Source organism: Balaenoptera acutorostrata, chromosome 3 (genome assembly GCF_949987535.1).
Source record: "Balaenoptera acutorostrata chromosome 3, mBalAcu1.1, whole genome shotgun sequence".
NCBI lineage: Eukaryota > Metazoa > Chordata > Mammalia > Artiodactyla > Balaenopteridae > Balaenoptera > Balaenoptera acutorostrata.
In genome coordinates, this window is record NC_080066.1 from 131,937,856 (window position 1) to 131,964,283 (window position 26,428).

The window sequence follows — 26,428 nt, forward strand, 5'->3', positions numbered from 1 at the left end:
TTACAAGGGATTCATATTAGCTGGCAGTTTTTCAGTGGCAAGCATCAGAAACCTAACAGAAACAGGCTTAAGGAACTAAAGGAAAATTTTTTAAGGAATTCAAAGAAAAATGGTTTCTATCCTTAGGAATTGGTCTCTTGCCATCTCTAAGCTCTGCTTTCCTCTGCAGTGGCTTTACCTTCATGCAGTCCCTCTTTCCCTAGAATGGCCACCAGAAGCACAAGGCTCTGCTTCATCAGATTAGTGGCCACAGCAAGATAACTCCTCTTCCCAGCAAGTCCCAGAAATGACTCCTGTTGGCACGAACCCATCTCTGAATCTATCAGTGACTCCGATTGGCTGGACTTGGCCATATGTATGTTTCTGAAGAAGGCTGTGGGTGTTACCAACCCCATGCAAATAAGCTGAGAGGAAGGGGTGATTCCCCAGAGGAGAACTGAAGTGTCGATAAAAGAACAAGGTGGATAGATGTAAAAGTGAGAGATGATGTTCTATTATTGTGCAGATCTTGCCGCCCAGTCTTCTCACTTTATTTATTTGGAAACCAGACTAAGTCACACTAGTAAATAGCAGACCCAAGATTTTCCAATTTCTACCTCTTTGCCTTGTCCTCTTTACTGTGTTACCTCCCGTTCTTGGAAGCTAGAAATGAATCAAACCTGAAGCCTCTGTAACACTTGCTTATCACTGAAATGTCTTCTTAAACCCTGTCTTTCAGATATTAAACTTAAAGGAGCTGTAATTGTACATCGATCGTCTTTGACTCTCCTACATCGACTGCTCAGATTAAGTAAGAAAACCACATTCCTTTTGTGATAGTAATCCTTGCTCCTCCTTTCTTCTTTGGGGAAACAAGTTGAAGCTTGATAAAGTGTAGGGGCTGGTCTACTTGGAAAAAGTTTGAGCCCTAACCAGGTGATTCCGTGAGTGAGGTGGGTGCTCTATGGATGGAGGGGCTCACACCAGCCTCTGATCTTTTTGATCACATTTTATCCCAAGAACTTGATTAATAGTCTAGACTGTGTCCTCCCTTTGGGCGGGCTTGTTGCCCTCCCAATTTTCCCAGGCACAGCGCTATCCCTGTGGACAGGTACAGGCATGAATCAGAAATCTGGAGGCTCGCCCAAAAAGTATGTCTGCTGTTTGTAAAGGGGCAATGTAGTAATTACCTGTGAGTAATGCAGTGGCAGATCTTCCATGAGAAATTAAAGCTGAAAAAGAGGGCTTTCCTTTGCTTGAAGGAAGGGTTCTGGGTGAACGAATCCTTTCCTTGGGAACTGTCTCTTCTCTTTCTCCCAAACTCTACCCCTTCCTCCCCAGACATCCTTTCTTAAGCACCCTACTCTGGCACTCAGCAAGCCATGGGAATGAGAAAGAATTGGCTGGAAGTAAACAGTCTGCTTGCTCATAGCAACTGAAAGTTTTCTTCCGATGGTTCTGGTTCCAGGGGAGGTTGCTGAAGATTAAATCCTGAAGTCTGTCCCATTCAGAGAGCAGCAGCCTGGCTTCTGGTGGCTACAGCATCAGGTAGGAAAAGAATGGTTTTTCTTACCTTTTGTTTTTTGTAAAATATGATTTGAAGGCAAATTTAATGTTAAATGTCAGTATATTGGGCACAGAATCAACAAAGGATTTAAATAATGTGATTTCTGTCCATCAACCAACCTAACCAGACTAATGAGAGGATTGGTCCTACTGTCGGAGAACCTGTCCCATGATTTGTTTTTTGGGGAGGGGGTTTCTTGGGTGGTCCAATGTAATAGCTGTTGCAGTCAGTACCAGGAAGAAATTCATGTCTTGATGAATTAGACAGTTCCTGCGTTCTCTGGATTTTCCCTTGTAGTGTGCATGTTTACATATGTATGTGTCCCATACTCCAGACACACAATCACCTTTGTTAAGAACACTCACAAAAGCACAGATGATGAACTGCCCAGAAGACAGCCCCCCTTTGATATATTGCTTTATTCTGAGTTTTTCAAGAGCCCATCAAGTGACTTCTTGCGAGATACCACCATAAATTTTTTAAAAAAAGAAGTTATTAGGAGACACAAATGTTAAGTAAGTGTCAGTTACATTCGTATCAGTTACATGCTCACTCTGTGGGTTGCAAAAATGACTTTTATGTATTTTGGGGTCATGCACTTCTGTATAAGGGATATAACTTAGTAAAACTAGACAAGATACCATAGAGTGAGTATGATGGGCTGTTACAGAGTTTGTCATAACCAATCCCTAGTGTTGTAAAGGTAAAATATGATGTGCACATGATAGAAGGAAGTTGTAAAGGGAGTATGGAAAAGAACAAAATGGAGTTCTATGAGAATTTTTAGGTCTACCTTTTAAAAAGAAAAGAAGTTTGAGAGTCAGCAACCAGAGAATCAATTGTCAGAGAAAATATTTGTGAATTGTGTTATTACATCATTTTTTTAAATGACCGTATATTGAGGTTTCCTATTGTTTGCCATTGTGTGTGTGTGTGTATGTTTGTGTGTATGTGTGTGTGTGTGTGTGTGTGTGTTTGTGAGAGAGAGGAGACACTCTCCTGATACACTGGGTTGCAGATCACTGCTGGGCTATTTTTAAATGAACTTCAGTAAACACTGATTCTGCAAACATTAATCAGCACCTCTGTGTTCTGGGCACTGTCCTAGGCCCTGGACTATATATATATCGTGTTGAATTTCCTATTCAGTAACCTTTACTTACCTCTTATTTGAGTTACCAATGAAAAGACAACCCCAGAGATTTAGTACAATTACCGTAACGGGGCTCCTAAGGTGGTCTGGTTATCGGAACTACTTGTGTACCGACCTGCTAGAAAAGTATATCTTGTGTTCCAGTCGGAAATGACACCCTGTTGAAAATAAACAGTACCTTCCTTAAAATCCAGTGCTCTGAGGCTGATCAATAGCAGAGCTCTGCTGTATGATTTGGGTCCTGTTGTGAGTCTCGAGTTCCCAGGGTGAGAGTGAGGCGCTGGTCCTTGGCCAGATGCTTGGCCCCGAGGCACGGATGGTGCCTTCTCTGCCCTGCTTTCTTCCCCAAACCCTGTGGGAGTGAGGGTGGGGGAGGGAGGTGGGCAGAACCCCTGCCCCTATGGAGGAGTCTTCTCCAGATGCCTCCCAGGGGACCTTCTTCTTCATTTTACATCACTTGTAAATGGCCCCTGAGCCCTCAGCAGACATGATTGAACCTCCTTGCAGACCAGCCCTGGTCCCTCTGCTGCCCTGAGAAGCTGGCTCCTCAGCTGGCCTGCAGCAGACCCAGGAGCAAGGCTGACAGATGCGAACATTGCCTCATGACCAGCACACGCCCTTCCTCTTCACTTCTTCCCTACAGCTGCTGCTTCTCGTGGTTGCCGTCAATACTACCCTTCCCCACTCTGGAAACTGTCTGATTGGTCATCGATGGTCCCTCAGCTCTTCATGTCTCCCAGTTCTGGTGAGAAATGCTCCCCTGGGTGACATGACCAAGCAGAAGGGAAAATCAACAACAACAACAGAATAAAAATAATAATAGCACCTACTATTTGTGAGTACTGGCTATGTGCCAGGCACTGTGCTGAAAGCTTTGCATACATGATCTCATTTACTCTTTACAACCACCTACGAGGTGGGGGACTACTGGTAATCCCATTATACAGACAAGGAAATTGAGGCTTAGCCATTTACCTGTTGTTGGGAGATTCACATCTGAATGCCTGACTCCAAAGCATTCAACCACAACTGTGGTGAGAGTGATGATCAAGTGTATAAATGCTTGAACGTTGGCCAGAAGAAGACAGCACAGACCTGTGGGGAGGGTGCTGGGGTCGGTGCCCTTCTGGCCCCCTTAGCTTCTCTGCTCTTTTGGGATGCCTCTGAAAAGATCTGCCAGAGACCAGCAGGGAGACCAAAGGGCTCGCTCTGCCACCTGTGGCTTCCCCATGCAAGTGGCCTGTCATGCCTCCCTTTGAGGTCTGGCAGCCGACATTTATGTTGGTCTTTGTTTACAAACAAGGGCCATGCATCCTGTTCTTTCTTTGCTATTTGAGGCTGACCTTAATTCTAAAGGAGCATATGTTTTACTTCCACTGTGCTGGTGATTTTGGAGACAGACTCCAGTCTTAAGAGGAGTCTGGGAGTATCCATAACCTGTTCTTTCCCTTTCCTTGACTTTCAGCTAGTTTATTCCCCAGAACCTACCTGGAAGATGGAGTTCTCCTTTAGGGGTGGTTTCTGTTTCATCAAGGACCACTCTTAGTACTGTTGGAAACTCTTTGGAGGAAGAGTTTGTGGTCTCCAGGCTGTTCACCCTTGGGCTCCACAATTCACAAATCGTGCCCTAGGCTTATTTCTGGGGGATACTCTCACATCTTGAACCCCTTTATGTTTTCAACCTATAGGCAAACTGTTCTGTGATAGGGATCTTGTCTCCCAAGACTAGGGATGTCAGGAAAGGGCTCAGATCAGCCCCTGCACCAAGACCATTGGATGGCCCTTTGGTTAACTTGAGTAGTGCGTCAAGACCCTATCCCCTTTGACTTCTTACAAACTATTTTTATTGTGTGACTTGGCAATGAACTAGTGAAATATCACTTTTTTGAAATTTGGCCTTAACTTGCTTGTTTCCAGTTTCAAAGGGTTTCCCTTATTTTTCATTTTATTTGAAGAGAATGAAAGAGTTGGAGATTTGAGTTAACAAAAAAGAAGGGGACTAATATTAATTGAGCATCTACTATGTGCTGAGTACTCTACTAGGCTTTGTACATATGATGCAACATTTAACCCCGACAGAACCTTGCAAGGTAGAAAGGACCATTTACAGTTGAAGAAGTTGAGGGTAAGAAAGAGTTAAGCTACTAAGTGTGGTGGGGGCAGAATGCAAAGCCCAGGTTGCTTCCCTCATTCCACACTTCCTCCACCTGGATTATAAACCCCTTCCCAGTGGGCAGAATGGACGCAGACAGTTCATCTCATTTAATCTTTACAGTCCTGGGATTTAGGTAGGTGACACCTATTTGGTGAACAAGGAAACCAAGACTCAGAGGATGTTGTTTGGGTTACTGGAAGTCAGCTCCTATTAAGGCTTAATAGTTTCCTAGTCATCTCAAAGACAGATGACTTCCGAGGAAATGGTCTTCTCATGAAAACAATTTAACCCCCAAGATCCTAATCAACAATAATCTATTTGTATCACTTCTGATTTTCCAAACCTTGATCTTAGCAGTGTGTGTTTACTTACATATGCCCTACTTTGTGTTTCTCACATAGTTTTATTTCACAGACACAGGTCAGTGTCAGTGAAATGACATGCTTGTCACTTATGCTGATATAGTTTTCTGTCCTGTTACTCAGACCAATTCCTTGTTATTGAGCATTTGAGATGGTTCAAAGAATACAACTTCACTTTTTCTATTTGTTGATGTTGTTGTGTTTGGAGGGTATGTTCTCCAAAGAAGACATCAGTGAATCAAAAAATATGATACATATTTATAACAAATAGCTGGATTTGTTATAACAGATTGCTTTCCTCGGAAACCTCACATGTCACCAGCAACAAACACAGGGACTTGTTTCTTTACAATCCCAGGCTGGGCTGCTTTTTATTGAGCTGAATTCATTTATCGTTCTCCTCTGCAAAAATTTCTGATCTTTGAGGGTCTGTCTTCCCATCACCGAGGCTTCTAACGGAGGACTCTGCTGAGCCAGTTGACTTCTGCAGTTGCCTTCAGTCAGTCATGAAGACCTGAGATGCCATGTTCCATGGCCTGATGAACTGGGAGAGGGGAATAAACAGGTAAGGGATAAGTTGGAAAGTAAAGAGAAATGGGTAAAACCCATGATAAATGAGTAGGTCAGAGGAGAAATACAGGGTATGCGAAAATTAGCCTCTTTGAGATTCTTGAATTGAAGACTAGGATGTGAAATACATTTTTTCATTTCCTGGTTTATGTTGTAGCCAGCCTGAAGGATGGCCCCTAATGATTCCTGTCTCCTGATATTAGCACCCTGGTGGTCCCTTCCCACATTCCATCAGGTTTGGTCAGTGTGCCCAGTAGCATACAGGAGAAGTAATGATATGTCACTTCTGATATTAAGTTATAAAAGACGTTGTGGCTTCCATTTTATTTTTTATATTTTATTTTTTATTTTTTTTAGCTGTATTGGGTCTTCGTTGCTGCACGCGGGCTTTCTCTAGTTGTGGTGAGCAGGGGCTACTCTTCGTTGTGGTGCACAGGCTTCTCATTGCGGTGACTTCTCTTGTTGCAGAGCACGGGCTCTAGGCACGTGGGCTTCAGTAGTTGCAGTGCATGGGCTCAGTAGTTGTGGCTTGCGGGCTCTAGAGCACAGGCTCAGTAGTTGTGGCACATGGGCTTGGTTCCTCCATGGCATGTGGGATCTTCCCGGACCAGGGCTTGAACCCATGTCCCCTGAATTGGCAGGCGGATTCTTAACTACTGTGCTACCAGGGAAGCCCTGTGGCTTCCATTTTGGCCACTTCTCCCTCTCCCAGTTCACTCACTCTGGGGGGAGCCAGCTGCCATGTTGTGAGTAGCACTTTGGGGAGGTCCACGTGATGAAAAACATGGTGGTAACAGCATCCCAACCACAGTAGAATCCAAGTCACACCTCTGCCAGAAAGCCTGTCCCATCTGTTCACCTCTATTCCCTGTTAGACCGTGGATAGATACTAATTATATGTTGCTGTAGAACAGACCACCTCACAATAGTTTATTAATAACAGTGGTTTATTATTTCTCACAGTTCTTTGTCTGAGTTGTTCTTACTCTGGGTTTTCCTGGACCTATTCATGTGATTGCAGTCAGCTACAGATTTAAAATGGTGACAGTCTCATGTCTAGGGCCTCAGATAGCATTGGATGGAACAGCTGGAATGGCCCTTCATTGTGGGCTTTATCACAGTGTGGTGTCCTCAGAGTACCAGGAGGGCAAAAATAGAAACCGTAAGGCCTCTCAAGGTCTGGGCTTGGATGTTGCACAATACCACTTCCGCCTCATTTAACTGGACAAAGAAAGTAAAAAGGCCAGATTCAAAGTGTGGGAGGAATAAGCTCTAACTCTTAATTAAAAGATTTGTAAATAATGTGTGGTCATTTTTAATTCATCAAGTTCACCCTCTGGCCACAATTATTTCAATTCATCACATAGAAAAAATATACACTGCCCTCCCAAGACCCCTGAGGTCTCATCCAATGACCACATTGGGCTCAAAGTCTATGATCTTGTGATCTGAATCTGGTACAGATATAGATAGGATTTCTCATGTATAGTTCCTCGTCAGTTAGAGATTAAGGTTTGCCTTCCAACCTAACAAGTCCTGTTTATTTCCTCTAAATTCTGCTTGTAAACTAAACCATACACCCAACATAAAATGTTGAAACAGGGACGTGGTAACCCCAATAGACATTCCCATTCAAAAATAGAATAATAGGAGGCAATAGCAGTAATTGGTTCAAAGCAATTCTGAAATCTATCTTTCTATCTGTCAGATAGAAATCTATTTCTATCTGAAATCTATCTTTCAGATAGAAATCTATTTCTATCTGAAATCTATCTTTCAGATAGAAATCCATCTATTTCTATCTGAAATCTATCTTTCAGATAGAAATCTATCTATCTTTTTCTATCTGAATCTGAAATCTATCAGATCTATCTATATTATTGGGTTTTACTACTCAAGCAGGCAAGGTTCCTTGATTAGGGTCTAGGTCTGCTCTAGATTCAACCATCTGGGTTCTTGGCTCCGCCTTCTGAGATGTCTTTTCTGTTTTAATATAAATGGCTTATGATTGCAGCAAAGTAATTTTCTCAACCTGCATACTGACTGTAGAAAGTTGGGGGTCTAGAGGTCTCCTATCATTTTAGATGCTTACTCCAATATGATAGAATTCCTTTAAAAATTTATGGATTTTCTGTGCATCTCATTATTGTTCATTGCATAAGACTAAATCTTTTATTTTATTTATTTATTTATTTTTTAACATCTTTATTGGAGTATAATTGCTTTACAATGGTGTGTTAGTTTCTACTTTATAACAAAGTGAATCAGCTATACAAATACATATATCCCCTTATCTCCTCCCTCTTGCGTCTCCCTCCCATCCTCCCTATCCCAACCTTCTAGGTGATCACAAAGCACCGAGCTGATCTCCCTGTGCTATGCGGCTGCTTCCCACTAGCTATCTATTTTACATTTGGTAGTGTATATATGTCCATGTCACTCTCTCACTTCGTCCCAGCTTACCCTTCCCCCTCCCCATGTCCTCAAGTCCATTCTCTACGTCTGTGTCTTTTTTCCTGTCCTACCCCTAGGTTCCTCAGAACCATATTTTTTAGATTCCATATATATGTGTTAGCATACGATATTTGTTTTTCTCTTTCTGACTTATTTCACTCTGTATGACAGACTCTAGGTCCATCCACCTCACTACAAAAAACTCAATTTTGTTTCTTTTTATGGCTGAGTAATATTCCATTGTATATATGTGCCACACCTTCTTTATCCATTCATCTGTTGATGGACACTTAGGTTGCTTCCATGTCCTGGCTATTGTAAATAGAGGTGCAATGAACATTGTGGTACATGACTCTTTTTGAATTATGGTTTTCTCTGGGTATATGCCCAGTAGTGGGATTGCTGGGTCGTATGGTAGTTCTATTTTTAGTGTTTTAAGGAATTTCCATACTGTTCTCCATAGTGGCTGTATCAATTTACATTCCCACCAAGAGTGCAAGAGGGTTCCCTTTTCTCCACACCCTCTCCAGCATTTGTTGTTCGTAGATTTTCTGATGATGCCCATTCTAACTGGTGTGAGGTGATACCTCATTGTAGTTTTGATTTGCATTTCTCTAATAATTAGTGATGTTGAGCATCCTTTCATGTGTTTCTTGCCAAATCTGTATATCTTCTTTGGAGAAATGTCTGTTTAAGTCTTCTGCCCATTTTTGGATTGGGTTGTTTGTTTCTTTGATATTGAGCTGCATGAGCTACTTGTAAATTTTCATTTGCAAAAATTTTCTCCCATTCTGAGGGTTGTCTTTTCGTCTTGTTTATGGTTTCCTTTGCTGTGCAAAAGCTTTTAAGTTTCATTAGGTCCCATTTGTTTATTTGTGTTTTTATTTCCATTTCTCTAGGAGGTGGGTCAAAAAGGATCCTGCTGTGATTTATGTCATAGAGTGTTCTGCCTAAGTTTTCCTCTAAGAGTTTTATAGTGTCTGGCCTTACATTTAGGTCTTTAATCCATTTTGAGTTTATTTTTGTGTATGGTGTTAGGGAGAGTTGTAATTTCATTCTTTTACATGTAGCTGTCCAGTTTTCCCAGCACCACTTATTGAAGAGGCAGTCTTCTGTCCATTGTATATTCTTGCCTCCTTTATCAAAAATAAGGTGACCATATGTGTGTAGGTTTATCTCTGGGCTTTCTATCCTGTTCCATTGATCTATATTTCTGTTTTTGTGCCAGTACCATACTGTCTTGATTACTGTAGCTTTGTAGTATAGTCTGAAGTCAGGGAGCCTGATTCCTCCAGCTCCATTTTTCTTTCTCAAGATTGCTTTGGCTATTTGGGGTCTTTGGTGTTTCCATGCAGATTGTGCAATTTTTTATTCTAGTTCTGTGGAAAATGCTATGGGTAGTTTGATAGGGATTGCACTGAATCTGTACATTGCTTTGGGTAGTATAGTCAATTTCACAATGTTGATTCTTCCAACCCAAGAACATGGTATATCTCTCCGTCTCTTTGTATCATCATTAATTTCTTTCATCAGTGTCTTATAGTTTTCTGCATACAGGTCTTTTGTGCCCTTAGGTAGGTTTATTCCCAGGTATTTTATTCTTTTTCTGAGATGGTAAATGGGTATGTTTCCTTAACTTCTTTTTCAGATTTTTCATCATTAGTGTATAGGAATGCAAGAGATTTCTGTGCATTAATTTTGTTTCCTGCTACTTTACCAAATTCATTGATTAGCTTTAGTAGGTTTCTGGTAGCATCTTTAGGATTCTCTATGTATAGTATCATGTCATCTGCAAACAGTGACTGTTTTACTTCTTCTTTTCCAGTTTGGATTCCTTTTATTTCTTTTTCTTCTCTGATTGCTGTAGCTAAAACTTCCAGAACTATGTTGAATAATAGTGGTGAGAGTGGACAACCCTGTCTTGTTCCTGATCTTAGAGGAAAGGGTTTCAGTTTTTCACCATTGAGAATGATGTTGGCTGTGAGTTTCTCATATATGGCCTTTATTATGCTGAGGTAAGTTCTCTCTATGCCTACTTTCTGGAGGGTTTTTATCATAAATGTTGGTTGAATTTTGTCAAAAGCTTTTTCTGCATCTATTGAGATAATCATATGGTTTTTATTCTTCAGTTTGTTAATATGGTGTATCACATTGATTGATTTGCATATATTGAAGAATCCTTGCATCCCTGGGATAAATCCCACTTGATCGTGGTGTATGATCCTTTTAATGTGCTGTTGGATTCTGTTTGCTAGTATTTTGTTGAGGATTTTTGCATCTATATTCATCAGTGATATTGGTCTGTAATTTTCTTTTTTTGTAGTGTCTTTGTCTGGTTTTGGTATCAGGGTGATGGTGGCCTCATAGAATGAGTTTGGGAGTGTTCCTTCCTCTGCAATTTTTTGGAAGAGTTTGAGAAGGATAGGTGTTAGCTCTTCTCTAAATGTTTGATAGAATTCACCTGTGAAGCCATCTGGTCCTGGACTTTTGTTTGTTGGAAGATTTTTAATCACAGTTTTAATTTCATTACTTGTGATTGGTCTGTTCATATTTTCTGTTTCTTCCTGGTTCAGTCTTGGAAGGTTATACCTTTCTAAGAATTTGTCCATTTCTTCCAGGTTGTCCATTTTATTGGCATAAAGTTGCTTGTAGTAGTCTCTTAGGATGCTTTTTGTATTTCTGCGGTGTCTGTTGTAACTTCTCCCTTTTCATTTCTGATTTTATTGATTTGAGTCCTCTCCCTCTTTTCCTTGATGAGTCTGGCTAATGGCTTATCAATTTTGTTTATCTTCTCAAAGAACCAGCTTTTAGTTTTATTGATCTTTGCTATCCTATCCGTCATTTCTTTTTCATTTATTTCTGATCTGATCTTTATGATTTCTTTCCTTCTGCTAACTTTCGGTTGTTTTTGTTCTTTCTCTAGTTGCTTTAGGTGTAAGGTTAGGTTGTTTATTTGAGATGTTTCTTGTTTCTTGAGGTAGGATTGTATTGCTATTAACTTCCCTCTTAGAACTGCTTTTGCTGCATCCCATAGGTTGTGGGTTGTCGTGTTTTCATTGTCATTTGTTTCTAGGTATTTTTTGATTTTCTCCTTGATTTCTTCAGTGATCTCTTGGGTATTTAGTAGTGTATTGTTTAGCCTCCATGTGTTTGTATGTTTTACAGATTTTTTCCCTGTAATTGATATCTAGTCTCATAGCATTGTGGTTGGAAAGGATACTTAATACAATTTCAATTTTCTGAAATTTACCAAGCCTTGATTTGTGACCCAAGATATGATCTATCCTGGAGGATGTTCCCTTAGCACTTGAAAAGAACATGTATTCTGTTGTTTTTGGATGAAATGTCCTATAAATATCAATTAAGCTCATCTTCTGTAATATATCATTTAAAGCTTCTGTTTCCTTATTTATTTTCATTTTGGATGATCTGTCCATTGGTGAAAGTGGGGTATTAAAGTCATCTATTATGATTGTGTTACTGTTGATTTCCCCTTTTATGGCTGTTAACATTTGCCTTATGTGTTGAGGTGCTCCTATGTTTGGGTGCATACATATTTACATTTGTTATATTTTCTTCTTGGGTGTATCCCGTGATCATTATGTAGTGTCCTTCTTTGTCTCTTGTAATAGTCTTTATTTTAAAGTCTATTTTGTCTGATATGAGAATTGCTACTCCAGCTTTCTTTTGATTTCCATTTGCATGGAATATCTTTTTCCATCCCCTCACTTTCAGTCTGTATGTGTCCCTAGGTCTGCAGTGGGTCTCTTGTAGACAGCATATATACGGTCTTGTTTTTGTATCCATTCAGCCAGTCTGTGTCTTTTGGTTGGAGCATTTAATCCATTTACATTTAAGGTAGTTATCAATATGTATGTTCCTATGACCATTTTCTTAATTGTTTTGGGTTTGTTCTTGTAGGTCTTTTCCTTCTCTTGTGTTTCCTGCCTAGAGAAATTCCTTTAGCATTTGTTGTAAAGCTGGTTTTGGTGGTGCTGAATTCTCTTAGCTTTTGCTTGTCTGTAAAGGTTTTAATTTCTCCATCGAATCTGCATGAGATCCTTGCTGGGTAGAGTAATCTTGGTTATAGGTTTTTCCCTTTCATCATATAAAATACGTCCTGCCACTCCCTTCTGGCTTGCAGAGTTTCTGCTGAAAGATCAGCTGTTAAAGTTATGGGGATTCCCTTGTATGTAATTGGTTGTTTTCCCCTTGCTGCTTTTAATATTTTTTCTTTGTATTTAACTTTTGATAGTTGGATTAATATGTGTCTTGGCGTGTTTCTCCTTGGGTTTATCCTCTCTGGGACTCTCTGTGCTTCCTGGAGTTGATTGACTATTTCCTTTCGCATATTAGGGAAGTTTTCAACTATAATCTCTTCAAATATTTTCTCATTCCCTTTCTTTTTCTCTTCTTCTTCTGGGACCCCTATAATTTGAATTTAGTGTGTTTACTGTTGTGCCAAAAGTTTCTGACGCTGTCCTCAATTCTTTTCATTCTTTTTTCTTTATTCTGCTCTGCAGTCGTTATTTCCACTATTTTATCTTCCAGGTCACTTATCCGTTCTTCTTCCTCAGTTATTCTACTACTGATTCCTTCTAGAGAATTTTTAATTTCATTTATTGTGGTGTTCATCATTGTTTGTTTGCTCTTCAGTTCTTTTAGGTCCTCGTTAAACATTTCTTGTATTTTCTCCATTCTATTTCTAAGATTTTGGATCATCTTTACTATCATTACTCTGAATTCTTCTTCAGGTAGACTGCCTATTTTCCTCTTCATTTGTTTGGCCTGGTGGCTTTTTACCTTGCTTCTTCATCTGCTGTGTTTCTCTGTCTTCTTATATTGCTTAACTTACTGTGTTTGGGGTCTGTTTTTCACAGGCTGCAGGTTTGTAGTTCCTGTTGTTTTTGGTGTCTGCTCCCAGTGGCTAAGTTTGGTTCAGTGGGTTGTGTAGGCTTCCTGGTGGAGGAGACTGGTGCCTGTTTTCTGGTGGATGAGGCTGGATCTTGTCTTTCTTGTGGGAAGGACCACATCTGCTGGTGTGTTTTGGCGTGTCTGTGACCTTACTATGATTTTAGGCAGCCTCTCTGCTAATGGGTGGTGTTGTGTTCCTGTCTTTCTAGCTGTGTGGCCTACAGTATCCAGCATTGTAACTTGCTGGTCGTTGAGTGGAACTGGGTCTTAGCGTTGAGATGGAGATCTCTGGGAGAACTTTTGCCATTTGATACTACATGGAACCAGGAGGTTTCTGGTGGACCAATGTCCTGAACTCGGCTCTCCCACCTCAGAGGCATAGGCCTGACACCCAGCCGCAGCACCAAGACCCTGTCAGCCACACGGCTCAGTAGAAAATGGAGAAAAAAAGAAAGAAAGAAAAAAATAAAATAACATAAAGTTATTAAAATAAATAAATAAAAGAATTAGAAGTAATATTTAAAAAGAAAGAAAGAAAGAGAGAGTAGCCAAAGCAAAAAACAAATCCACCTATGATAACAAGTGCTAAAAACTACACTAAAAAAAAAAAAATACAAACAAAAAAAAAACTGGACAGACAGAACCCAGGACAAATGGTAAAAGCAAAGCTATACAGACAAAATTACACAAAGAAGCATACACAGAGGTTTTCCAGTGGGTCCTTTTGAGATACGATCTGGAAAGGTACTCCCTCTTGCGAGAGCACCGGAATCACAACTAAGTGCTGAACAGTCATCAACGGGAAGACACTGGAACTCACCAAAACAGATACCGCACATCCAAAGACAAAGGAGAAGCCACAGTGAGATGGTAGGAGGGGCGCAATCACAATAAAATCAAATCCCATAACTGCTGGGTGGGTGACTCACAAACTGGAGAACACTTATACCACAGAAGTCCACCTACTAGAGTGAAGGTTCTGAGCCCCACATCAGGCTTCCACCTGGGAGTCCGGCAACGGGAGGAGGAATTCCTAGAGAATCAGACTTTGAAGGCTAGCGGGATTTGATTACAGGAGCTTGACAGGACTGGGGGAAACAGAGACTCCACTCTTGGAGGGCACACACAAAGTAGTGTGCGCATCAGGACCCAGGGTAAGGAGCAGTGACCCCATGGGAGACTGAACCAGACCTACCTGCTAGTGTTGGAGAGCCTCCTGCAGAGGCGGCGGGTGGCTGTGTCTCACTGTGAGGACAAGGACACTGGCAGCAGAAGTTCTGGGAAGTAATACTTGGCGTGAGCCCTCCCAGAGTCCGCCATTAGCCCCACCAAGGAGCCCAGGTAGGCTCCAGTGTTGGGTTGCCTCAGGCCAAACAACCAACAGGGAGGGAACCCAGCCCCACCCATCAGCAGACAAGCGGATTAAAGTTTTACTGACTGCTGCCCACCAGAGCAGCAGTCAGCTCTACCCACTACCAGTCCCTCCCATCAGGAAACTTGCACAAGCCTCATAGATAGCGTCAACCACCAGAGGGCAGACAGCAGAAGCAAGAAGAAATACAATCCTGCAGTCTGTGGAACAAAAACCACATTCACAGAAAGATAGACAAGATGAAAAGGCAGGGGGCTATGTACCAGATGAAGGAACAAGATAAAACCCCAGAAAAACAACTAAATGAAGTGGAGATAGGCAACCTTCCAGAAAAAGAATTCAGAATAATGATAGTGAAGATGATCCAGGACCTCAGAAAAAGAATGGAGGCAAAGATCGAGAAGATGAAAGAAATGTTTAACAAAGACCTAGAAGAATTAAAGAACAAACACCTAGAAGAATTAAAGAACAAACAGAGATGACAATACAATAACTGAAATGAAAAATACACTAGAAGGAATCAATAGCAGAATAACTGAGGCAGAATAACGGATAAGTGACCTGGAAGACAGAATGGTGGAATTCACTGCTGCAGAACTGAATAAAGAAAAAAGAATGAAAAGAAATGAAGGCAGCCTAAGAGACCTCTGGGTCAACATTAAATGCACCAACAGTCACATTATAGGGGTCCCAGAAGGAGAAGAGAGAGAGAAATGACCAGAGAAAATATTTGAAGAGATTATAGCCAAAAACTTCCCTAACATGGGAAAGGAAATAGCCATCCAAGTCCAGGAAGCACAGAGAGTCCTAGGTAGGATAAACCCAAGGAGAAATATGCTGAGACACATAGTAATCAAACTGTCAAAAATTAAAGACAAAGAAAAATTTTTGAAAGCAACAAGGGAAAAATGACAAATAACATACAAGGGAACTCCCATAAGGTTAACAGCTGATTTCTCAGCAGAAACTCTACAAGCCAGAAGGGAGTGGCATGACATATTTAAAGTGATGAAAGGGAAGAACCTGCAGCCAAGATTATTCTACCCGGCAAGGATCTCATTCAGATTTGACGGAGAAATCAAAAGCTTTACAGACGAGCAAAAGCTAAGAGAATTCAGCACCACAAAACCAGCTCTACAACAAATGCTAAAGGAACTTATCTAAATGGGCAACAGAAGAGAAGAAAAGGACCTACAAAAACAAACCCATAACAATTAAGAAAATGGTAATAGGAACATACATATTGATAATCACCTTAAACATGAATGGATTAAATGCTCCAACCAAAACACGCAGGCTCGCTGAATGGATACAAAAACAAGACCCACATATTTTTGCTATCTACAAGAGACCCACTTCAGACCTAGGGACACATACAGACTGAAAGTGAGGCGATGGAAAAAGATATTCCATGCAAATGGAAATCAAAAGAAAGCTGGAGTAGCAATACTCATATCAAGCAAAATACACTTTTAAATAAAGAAAGTTACAAGAGACAAGGAAGGACACTACATAATGATTAAGGTATCAATGCAAAAAGAAGATATAACAATTATAAATATATATGCACCCAACATAGGAGCACCTCAATACATAAGGCAACTGCTAACAGCTATAAAAGAGGAAATCGACAGTAAATAATAGTGGGGGACTTTAACACCTCACTTACACCAATGGACAGATCATCCAAACAGAATATTAATAAGGAAAAACAAGTTTTAAATGACTTATTAGACAAGATGGGCTTAACTGATATTTATGGGACATTCCATCCAAAAACAGCAGATTACACTTTCTTCTCAAGTGCGCACAGAACATTGTCCAGGATAGATCACATCTTGGGTCACAAATCAAGCCTCAGTAAGTTTAAGAAAATAGAAATCATATCAAGCATCTTTTCTGACCACCATGCTATGAGATTAGAAATCAATTACAGGGAATAAAACATAAAAAACACAAACACACGGAGGGTAAACAATATGTTACTAAGTTACCAACAGATCACTGAAGAAATCAAAGAAGAAATAAAAAAATATCTAGACAAAAATGACAATGAAATCACGATGATACAAAACCTATAGGATGCAACAAAAGCAGTTCTAAGAGGGATGTTTATAGCAATACAATCCTACCTCAAGAAACAACAAACATCTCAAATAAACAATCTAACCTTACACCTAAAAGAACTAGAGAAAGAAGAACAAACAAAACTCCAAGTTAGTAGAAGGAAAGAAATCATAAAGATCAGAGCAGAAATAAGTGAAATAGAAACAAAGAAAACAATAGCAAAGATCAATAAAACCAAAAGCTGGTTCTTTGAAAAGATAAACAAAATTGATAAACAATTAGCCAGACTCATCAAGAAAACGGGGGAGAGGACTCAAATCATTAAAATTAGAAATGATAAAGGAGAAGTTACAACAGACACCACAGAAATACAAAGCATCCTAAGAGACTACTACAAGCAACTCTATGCCAATAAAATGGACAACCTGGAAGAAATGGACAAATTCTTAGAAAGGTATAACCTTCCAAGACTGAATCAGGAAGAAACAGAAAATATGAACAGACCAATCACAAGTAATGAAATTAAAACTGTGAGTAAAAATCTTCCAACAAACAAAAGTCCAGGACCAGATGGCTTCACAGGTGAATTCTATCAAACATTTAGAGAAGAGCTAACACCCATCCTTCTCAAGCGCTTCCAAAAAATTGCTGAGCAAGGAACACTCCCAAACTGATTCTATGAGGCCACCATCACCCTGATACCAAAACCAGGAAAAGATACTACAAAAAAAGAAAATTACAGACCAATATCACTGATGAATATAGATGCAAAAATCCTCAACAAAATACTAGCAAACAGAATCCAACAGCACATTAAAAGGATCGTACACCATGATCAAGTGGAATTTATCCCAGAGATGCAAGAATTCTTCAATATACGCAAATCAATCAATGTGATACACCATATTAACAAATTGAAGAATAAAAACCATATGATCATCTCAATAGATGGAGAAAACGCTTTTGACAAAATTCAACACCGATTTATGGTAAAAACTCTCCAGAAAGTGGGCATAGAGGGAACTTACTTCAACATAATAAAGGCCATATACGACAAACCCACAGCAAACATCATTCTCAATGGTGAAAAACTGAAACCATTTCCTCTAAGATCAGGAACAAGACAAGGATGTCCACTCTCACCACTATTATTCAACATAGTTTTGGAAGTCCTAGCCATGGCAATCAGAGAAGAAAAAGAAATAAAAGGAATACAAATTGGAAGAGAAGAAGTAAAACTGTCACTGTTTGCAGATGACGTGATACTATACATAGAGAATCCTAAAGATACCACCAGAAAACTACTAGAGCTAATTGATGAATTTGGTAAAGTAGCAGGATACAAAATCAATGCACAGAAATCTTTTGCATTCCTATACACTAATGAGGAAAAATCTGAAAGAGAAGTTAAGGAAACACTCCCATTTACCATTGCAACAAAAAGAATAAAATACCTAGGAATAAAACTACCTAGGGAGACAAAAGACCTGTATGCAGAAAACTATAAGACAGTGATGAAAGAAATTAAAGATGATACCAATAGATGGAGAGATATACCGTGTTCTTGGATTGGAAGAATTAATATTGTGACAATGACTATACTACCAAAGCAATCTACAGATTCAATGCAATCCCTATCAAATTACCAATGGCATTTTTTACAGAACTAGAACAAGAAGTCTCAAAATTTGTATGGAGACACAAAAGACCCTGAATAGCCAAAGCAGTCTTGAGGGAAAAAAACGGAGCTGTAGGAATCAGACTCCCTGTCTTCAGACTATACTACAAAGCTACAGTAATAAAGACAATATGGCAGTGGCACAAAAACAGAAATATAGATCAATGGAACAGGATACAAAGCCCAGAGATAAACCCACGCACCTATGGTCAACTAATCTATGACAAAGGAGGCAAGGATATACAATGGAGAAAGACAGTCTCTTCAATAAGTGGTGCTGGGAAAACTGGACAGCTACATGTAAAAGAATGAAATTACAACACTCCTTAACACCATACACAAAAATAAACTCAAAATGGATTAGAGACCTAAATGTAAGAGCGGGCACTATAAAACTCTTAGAGGAAAACATAGGAAGAACACTCTGACATAAATCACAGCAAGATCTTTTTTGATCCACCTCCTAGAGTAATGGAAATAAAAACAAAAATAAACAAATGGGACCTAATGAAACTTAAAAGTTTTTGTACAGCAAAGGAAACCATAAACAAGACAAACAGACAACCCTCAGAATGCGAGAAAATATTTGTAAATGAATCATCGGACAAAGGATTAATCTCCAAAATATATAAGGAGCTCAGGCAGCTCAATATTAAAAAAACAAACAGCCCAATCCAAAAATGGGCAGAAGACCTAAATAGACTTTTCTCCAAAGAAGACATACAGATGGCCAAGAAGCACATGAAAAGCTGCTCAGCATCACTAATTATTAGAGAAATGCAAATCAAAACTACAATGAGGTATCACCTCACACCAGTTAGAATGGGCATCATCAGAAAATCTACAAACAACAAATGCTTTAGAGGGTGTGGAGAAAAGGGAACACTCTTGCACTGTTGATGGGAATGTAAATTGATACAACCACTATGGAGGACAGTATGGAGGTTCCTTAAAAAACTAAAAACAGAATTACCATATGACCCAGCAATCCCACTACTGGGCATATACCCAGAGAAAACCATAATTCAAAAAGACACATGCACCCCAATGTTCATTGCAGCACTATTTACAATAGCCAGGACATGGAACCAACCTAAATGCCCATCGACAGATGAATGGATAAAGAAGTTGTGGTACATATATACAATGGAATATTACTCAGCTATAAAAAGGAACGAAATTGGGTCATTTGTAGAGACATGGATGGATCTAGAGACTGTCATACAGAGTGAAGTAAGTCAGAAAGAGTAAAACAAATATCGTGTATTAACGCATATATGTGGAACCTAGAAAAATGGTATAGATGAACCGGTTTGCAGGGCAGAAATTGAGACACAGATGCAGAGAACAAACGTATGGACACCAAGGGGGGAAAGTGCCAGGGCGGGTGGTGGTGGTGGTGTGATGAATTGGGAGATTGAGATTGACATCTGTACACTAATATGTATAAAATGGATAACTAATAAGAACCTGCTGTATAAAAAAATAAAATAAAATTCAAAAAAAAGAAGCATACACATACACACTCAGAAAAAGAGAAAAAGGAAAAAAATATATATATCTATATATTAAAAAAAAGGAAGAAAGCAACCCAATCAATAAACAAATCTACCAATGATAATAAACTCTAAATACTAAACTAAGATAAACATAAAACCAGAAGGAAATTAGATGCAGAAAGCATACCCCAAGTCTTCAGTTGCTCCCAAAGTTCATTGCCTCAATTTTGGGATGATTCGTTGTCTATTCAGTTATTCAGAGATGCAGGGTACATCACATTGATTGTGGAGATTTAATCCGCTGCTCCTGAGGCTGCTGGGAGAGATTTCCCTTTCTCTCTTTGTTCACACAGCTCCTGGGGTTCAGCTTTGGATTTGGCCCCACCTCTGCATATAGGTCACCTGAAGGCATCTTTGGGGGAGTCTGAGGTCTTCTGCCAGTGTTCAGTAGCTGTTCTGTAGGAGTTGTTCCACATGTAGATGTATTTCTGATGTATTTGTGGGGAGGAAGGTGATCTCCACGTCTTACTCCTCTGCCATCTTGAAGGTCTCTCTATTTATTTTTTATAGAGCAGGTTCTTATTAGTTATCGATTTTATACATATTAGTGTATATATGTCAATCCCAATCTCCCAATTCATCCCACCACCAACAACAACCCCCCTCCCACTTTCCCCCCTTGGGGTCCATACGTTAGTTCTCTACATCTGTGTCTCTATTTCTGCCTTGCAAACCAGTTCATCCATACCATTTTTCAGGATTCCACATATATGTGTTAATATATGATATTTGTTTTTCTCTTTCTGACTTACTTTACTCTGTATGACAGTCTCTAGGTCCATCCATGTCTCTACAAATGACCCAGTTTCGTTCTGTTTTATGGCTGAGTAATATTCCATTGCATATATGTACCACAACTTCTTTATCCATTCATCTGTTGATGGGCATTTAGGTTGGTTCCATGTCCTGGCTATTGTAAATAGTGCTGCAATGAACATTGGGGTGCATGTGTCTTTTTGAATTATGGTTTTCTCTCGGTATATGCCCAGTAGTGGGATTGCTGGGTCATATGGTAATTCTATTTTTAGTTTTTTAAGGAACCTCCATACTGTCCTCCATAGTGGTTGTATCAATTTACATTCCCATCAACAGTGCAAGAGTGTTCCCTTTTCTCCACACCCTCTAAAGCATTTGTTGTTTGTAGATTTTCTGATGATGCCCATTCTAACTGGTGTGAGGTGATACCTCATTGTAGTTTTGATTTGCATTTCTCTAATAATTAGTGATGTTGAGCAGCTTTTCATGTGCTTCTTGGCCATCTGTATGTCTTCTTTGGAGAAAAGTCTATTTAGGTCTTCTGCCCATTTTTGGATTGGGTTGTTTGTTTTTTTAATATTGAACTGCATGTGCTGTTTATATATTTTGGAGATTAATCCTTTGTGTGTTGATTCGTTTGTAAATATTTTCTCGCATTCTGAGGGTTGTCTGTTCGTCTTGTTTATGGTTTCCTTTGCTGTACAAAAACTTTTAAGTTTCATTAGGTCCCATTTGTTTATTTTTGTTTTTATTTCCATTACTCTGGGAGGGGGGTCAAAAAAGATCTTGCTGTGATTTATGTCAAAGAGTGTTCTTCCTATGTTTTCTTCTTAGAGTTTTATAGTCTTGCCTTACATTTAGGTCTTTAATCCATTTTGAGTTTATTTTTGTGTATGGTGTTAGGGAGTGTTGTAATTTCATTCTTTTACATGTAGCTGTCCAGTTTTCCCAGCACCACTTCTTGAAGAGGCTGTCTTTTCTCCATTCTATATTCTTGCCTCCTTTATCAAAAATAAGGTGACCATATGTGTGTGGGTTTATCTCTGGGTTTTCTATCCTGTTCCATTGATCTATATTTCTGTTTTTGTGCCAGTACCATATTGTCTTGATTACTGTAGCTTTGTAGTATAGTCTGAAGTCAGGGAGTCTGATTCCCCCAGCTCCGTTTTTCTTTCTCAAGATTGCTTTGGCTACTCGGGGTCTTTTGTGTCTCTACACAAATTTTAAGATTTTTTGTTGTAGTTCTGTAAAAAATGTAGACAAAATCTATGCCCACAATTCTTTTTGTGATAGGCCTTTCTCTATACTAGTGCTGTCTAATAGAAATATAATGCAAGCCACAAATGTGAACCACGTATGTACTTTTTAAAGTTCTAAGAGCCACAATTTAAATAATAATAAAAAAAAGATGAAAGTTATTTTAGTAACATTTTGTTTAGCTCAATATATCTAGAATATTATTATTTTAATATGTAATCAATATAAAAATCATTAATAAGATATTTTACATTTTTTATACTAAGTCTTTTAAATCCCATGTGTATTTTACAGTTATACTACATATCAATTTGTGTTCAGTAATTATGTGTGGTTAGTGGCTACTCTGTTGGGCAACCCAGCTCCAGATTACTCAGAGCTATTTTGGGATTAGGCTTCCATGAATCTTAGAAGTGCTTTTGTCCACTTGAGAAGGTCTACTCAGCACTTCCTAAAGTCTTTTAGAGGTTTTAATAAAGGGTCTTACAGCCACATCCTCGATTAATCTTTACCCTGAGACCATTTCTTACTTTGAGAATCCTTTGCCTGCTGTAGAGGACGGAAATGAGGAATAGTTTTATTTGCCAACCTAGCAAGTTCTGGGCCCTCCTTAATTTCCTCTAAATTCTGCTTGCAAAGTCAGTGGTTCCGTCTTTAACTCATCCTTCTCTCTTCCTGTACCTCATTATGCAAAGCTAAAAGAAAAATCTACTGATGCTTCCAGCATTCTGTCTGGAAATTTCTTTAGCTCAGACCCACAAATTTATTAGATATGTTTTTTATCTTACAAATGCCTAGAGATGACAGTTCTGCTGATTGTTTCAGCAACATGGGTGGCCCTTTTTCCAGCCTCCAAAAAGTATTTCCTAACTGCCCTTTCAGCCTCTGCCAACCATCTGGTCCTAAAGCGAATGCCTCATGTTTCAAGTTTGTGTTATGGAAGCACCCTACTCACCAATTTCTGTTTTAGTTACTCATTGCAGAGTAGCAAACAACCCTAAAGCTTGGTGACTTAACAATAATTTATTATTTCTCATGATTTTGAGAGTCGACTGGCTATTTTAATTACTGGTGTTACCCAGGCTTATTCAGGTAGCTACCTTCGGCTGGAAGACCAACGAGGGGTGGGGATCAGCTGGGCTTCTCTCTCCCTGTGCTCTTGCATCCTTAAGGAGGCTAGACTTTTTGACATGGCGGCGGTAGCAGTCTAAAGGTACAAGCTTTAGTGTGCAAGCGCTTATCAAGTGTCTACTAATCTCATTTTTTTGGTGCCATTGGCCAGAGTAAGCACATGACCAAGCGCAGAGTCAATATGGGAGGGAACTACACAAGGGCCTGGGTCCTGAGAGGAATGATTAGTTGAGGAATAACTAGTGTAAATCTCTTATAAGTATCTTACGGATTACATGAGTTGATTTATATATACATAAAGCACTTTTTAACATAGTACTACTGCTCTGAATCTGCCCAAAGTCCCACAGGTAGATACTGGAATTCGGTTCTGAAGTTGCCTTTACCTTATGTTTGGAAAGATCCATCCATGCTTGCTGTAGTCATAGCCTAACAAGGAAGAGGGGTTGAGCAGAGGGGACAGGTTATGTCATGTGTCAGTCATTGTGCAAAAGGCATCAACTGTATTATCTCATTTAATCCTCAAAGCAGCCCATTTTACAGATGAAGAAATGAGGCACAGAGAAACTAGTTAATGGCCCAAGGGCCTGGGTCCAGGCAGCCTGGCTCTGAGGGCTGTGCTTGTCATCACTTGTAATCACTGTCCCACAGCTGTGTACACACAGGGACAGCAGGAGAGACAATGAAAGTGGGCGAAAACAAGGCCTGGGGTGCAGAAGAAATCAGGGCAGCATTCCAGAGCCTGTGTGTATTTTTTTCCAGTGTTTGGCCTTTTGGGTTTTCTGTAGAAACTGTTCTTCTAGAACCCTGACTTTTCTTTGGCAATCAGCTTTCCCATTCGGGGCAGATGTATAGGGAGGGATTTTTTTTTTCCCTAGTTGAGCTCACTTGATTCTCATATCTGAACCAAGCTTGTTAAGTTGAAAATCTTCCAATGTGTTGTGAAAATTATGGCTTGGTGGCCCTGAACGCTTGCCAGAGCGCATGCTGTGTCTCAGAAGACCATGGCAGGACTCCTGCCATCCCGGGTGGAGAACACACAGGTCCCAACAGAAAATAGTCACTCTGGTTCTCCTGCTTCCATATCAAGATTTATGACACATGAAGGTGCCAAGTTTGCAGGGTGAGAAGAACAGCAGCTCACATTCACAACGGTGTCTCTTAAGATCTGCCCAAATGTGGCTGGAGTTGCACTTTAAAGGGTTTTGGTAGTTACACATTTGGGGGGGAAATGGGGAAATGTTAAAGAAATAAAGTAAGGTGGAAGCACTGTTTTTAGATTAGTTTTTGTTTATGTGAACACAGAAAGGCCTGGGTAATTAACGTGTCTTCAGTTAAAAGAGGAAGAAGATTTATGAAGATAAAGCAACATGGAGGCCATAGAAGATGTTACATTTACATAGATGGGTGTGAGTCATGCACCTTCAGTGCCCTGAACTTGGAAGCCCATACAGTGAGCGATGAAGTGAGCTGTTTCGAGGTTAATTTCTATTGCCATTATCAACAGACTCAAAAGTGTTGGCTTAAATTAGGAAGCCATTTTGATCTTTGATACTGCAGGGATTTTTGCCATAAATATTTGAAGGAAACTTGCCAGCTTCTCAGGGTGGCCGGTCATTAAGGAAATTGGTGCTCTGGGGAGCTTCCCTCTTCCTCCTTCATAGTAGAAATCGTTTCCTCTGCCCAGAAACTAAAAATTTGGGCTTAGAATCGTGCTATGGACTGAATAAGAGTTTGGAATCTCTCTGTGCCCTGTCCCCTCCTGCCTTGCCTCCTCGTTTGAGGTGTTTATGTCATTTTAAATGAACGTCTTCTGGATATTTCCAGCAGGAAACATTCTAGAGCATTAGTTATGATTTGTCTTGTGTAGTTTCAGCACTTGATAAGAGCCGTTTATTCCCACGTTCTGCATTGTTGGTTCCCTGCGCGAGCACGTGGGATATGTTCTCTGTGCGTCACTCTACACCTCAGATGTCTAGTTTATCTAAGAAACCTTTAATTTTTTGACCTGTAGTTAATTACATGCATATTTGTAACAGGGAAAGCCATGAAGTGATACTTATCGTGGAGCAAAATATTGTTTTTGAGATACATCCTTTCTAGTTAAGTCCTTATTCTTGAAATAATAGAGGCTTTGTTCATTCATCGGTTTTGGTGAGTGAGGTGCATGCATTGCAGACTCATTCCTGATGTGCGTGAAATGATGTACACTGAAGCAGCGGGTGTGGTTGGCAGCTCCCGTCTGATTCCCCGGGCCCAGCCAGAGCTGTGTCACCAGATGCAGTAGGCATCCCTGATTTGACGCAACGGAGAAAGAGGGTTCGAAGGGAGCCAGTGAGAAAAGTAGACAGGATTAAAGGAAAAGAGAGCAGTTTCTGGTTGGGTCAGAGTAAGGTTTTCTAGGTCTGGAGACAAGCCAGCCAGAACGTCAGCTGCTGAAAAATGAAGCTGAGAGCTGATATTCACTCTCCTCTCCATCCCAGCATGCTCTCAAAAGCACTTTTTGTTTTTCTAGATCAACATTTATTAAGATGCTGAAGAGAACAAAGTAGGCTAAAATGACCCAGATTTGTTTTTATTGTGTTTCTACTTAGACAGCCGCTGCCTGTCCTTTTAATTGAGCTGTTCAAACCATAGCTGGGAAGCCACCCAGCTGATGGCAGAAGACCACACCCCCTGTTCCTTTTCAGGTCCCGGGGCTTAAACCTTGCTCCTGGGAGTAGGTCTCTGGTTGCAAAGCTCTGTCTTAAGGCACACTGGAGTTATGAATGCTTCCTTCAGAGGCCAACAGAACCTTTGCATTTTGCATCTTTAACAGCGGAGCAGAGCCCCCAGCCCAGGGCAGGGTTGGATGGGGTTGTTTATTGACATGACTTGACAGAGCTCAGAAAGGCTTCCTGTCCCCCAGATCTCTCCCACCCATTTGTCACAGCATGAAGGAGTCATTTCTTTGTGTTAAGAAACACCTTTTAAACAAATGCTTATTGTTTGCACCATAAGAGAAATAGCTTATTTTTCCAATTTTTATGTGAATTGGCTACATTTTATCCATTCTTTCTCATAAAAGCTGGGCACGTCTGAGAGAAGGTAAAGGGGCTCACAAGTTGGGGACAAGGACAAAGGAGTCATATGGATGTCAGGCCTGGATGGGGGTGGAGGGATGTAGGGAAGGGCTCCTGGCTATCATTGTGTGGATGCTGAATGCTGATGATTCCCACATCCGTATCCATAGCCACAGCCTCTCTCCAGGGTCCCAAATCCATATTTACAGTTTCCCTTTGGCTGCATCTACCTAAAGGCCAATGGGCACTTTAAGTGTAGCATGTTCAAAACTGAATCCATCTTTTCTTCTTTTTTTTGCCCAAACTCATACCTTGTCTTCTGCTCCAATTCTTCCTGAACTTCTCCCCCATTTCCCCTACCCGGTCACTTGTCCTGGAAATTGTATGTCAGC

The 26,428-nt window shown here is 40.1% G+C and overlaps 1 long non-coding RNA gene across 2 annotated transcripts in view; it reads left to right on the plus strand.

Moving 5' to 3' along the window:
- The first annotated feature begins 716 nt into the window (after positions 1–716).
- The window catches only part of LOC130707609 (uncharacterized), a 156,990-nt gene continuing 131,278 nt past the window's right edge, over positions 717–26,428 (plus strand). The window contains exons 1-2 of one of the 2 annotated variants that reach the window (XR_009007529.1): positions 717–790; positions 1,448–1,527. This is a non-coding gene — a long non-coding RNA (uncharacterized LOC130707609). Of the gene's footprint in view, positions 791–1,270; positions 1,528–26,428 lie in introns of those variants that run through there. The other variant, XR_009007528.1, reaches the window with a different exon arrangement.